We start from the raw sequence: 1,809 nt of genomic DNA on the forward strand, positions 1-1,809 counted from the left end.
AGGTTTAATTAGCGTCTGGAAAACCTCCTGGAAATGTTATAGACCTTTCCTCAAAACGGTTCTTAGATTTTCACAGGGCTTGTAGTTAAAGATTTAACCAAACTGTTTTCTTGCTCTAATGAGTTTTATTCACCAGTTTTTAGTCATAATTTAGAAACAGGAACCGTGGTATATGATAAGGAGAGTTCACTCATGGGCCTTGATGATAGATAAGCTTAGATTAGAAGTCTGTATAGCTCAGGATATGGTATGAAGGCAGAGAAAGATTTATTCTCACAGTAATTACACCTCGGTCAGGGAGGTGCTCGAGTGGAACTGGAAAAACTAAACTGTAGCATTCATTTGTTTAGTAAGTGCCCATCAACATCAAGGTCTTTCTTTTACTGCAAATCTTTAATTTAATTCTTAGACTACTTCCTTCTGGAGCAGAGAAGGTAGTGACAGATTGCAAGAGACTTTCCCAGTGTACAGTTCTCTCAGTTGTTTATTACTACAAATTGCGCCCTCATTTGGAAACATGAGACATGAGTTTCATGCATATGGTATACATAAAGGCCCTTCCATTGTCCATTGTGTATCTACTTGTAATGGTTACATATGAAAAGTAACCCTATGGAACCTGAAAAACTTGTCTGGTATAGATGAACAACATCCATTATAAGGTACTTCATGGCAAAAAAAACACAGCGTCTATTGCGGGGAATGGAATAACTGTTCCCACACGCTCTTCAAAACAGTGCAGATGTAGATGTAGTGTTTTTTAGAAAGGTTGAGCAATTCTCCAGCTAAAACATGCCCCCCATACCCTGTCCAAAATAACTTTGTTATTCCCCCCAGGAATGAATCCTTCCTGGAGGTGCCACATGGGTACTAAAGTTTTCCTGCAATTCTTTGAATAACACCAGGCCCCACAGCCATCCTGCTACTGCCCCTGGACACAGCTTCTATATACTGCACCTAGTTAATCACAGAGGACACTGAGTTAATGGAACAGTGGATCTTTTGGCAACAGTGCCCTGCAGACAAAGACAGCTTTATATCCTGTTGTTTGGTTCGGGCTTCTCCACAACAAGCTGCTAAGGCAACGAGGGAGATGACAGGCCTGGAAAAAGAACGCCTTCCACAATATGGGACCTATTCAGCTCACTCAACTGTGTGTGCGGTACTAATGGAACGAGAAGGTCAACGTATGGTAATCGAGGACGCAAAGGCCAACATGATCCATTTTTAGCTCTTTATTTATGTTTTCAGTTATTAAGAACATGAAGAAATCATTTGAGAGAGAGAGAGAGAGAGAGAGAGAGAGAGAGAGACAGAGAGAGAGAGAGAGAGAGATATGGAAGAAATGAATCAAATCTAATCTGCACGTTATCCAGATTTGGAAATCTGCCCTACGGTATGAAAAAAAACCACATCAATTAAGAATCAGAGAAAACAAGACAGAACAAAGAACATCTTGCAAAGGAATCACAAATTTGCTGTGTTCACTGTGAAGTAGAAAACGCCTGGTAAAAATCATATGCTAACATTGGCGACAATTTGTTCTTATTTTTTTTAACGCATGTGGCCTCTGAATACACACCCATCTCGAATTGTCATAACATTTCATTCAGTGTTTCTTACCATCAATCAGTACTGCTAGATCTTTATCTTAAAGCAATAGAGTAAAAATACTGCCCACCTTTCATTTCTAAGCACGATCCATTAATATTTTTCATTAATATTATGCTGACATTATATTGCACAAGCCCAAAATTCATAATTCATAAGGGGTTCTTTGGGGAAGTGGGGCTCACAACACAGCACCGA

The sequence above is a fragment of the Salminus brasiliensis genome, chromosome 19 (assembly GCF_030463535.1).
Source record: "Salminus brasiliensis chromosome 19, fSalBra1.hap2, whole genome shotgun sequence".
NCBI lineage: Eukaryota > Metazoa > Chordata > Actinopteri > Characiformes > Bryconidae > Salminus > Salminus brasiliensis.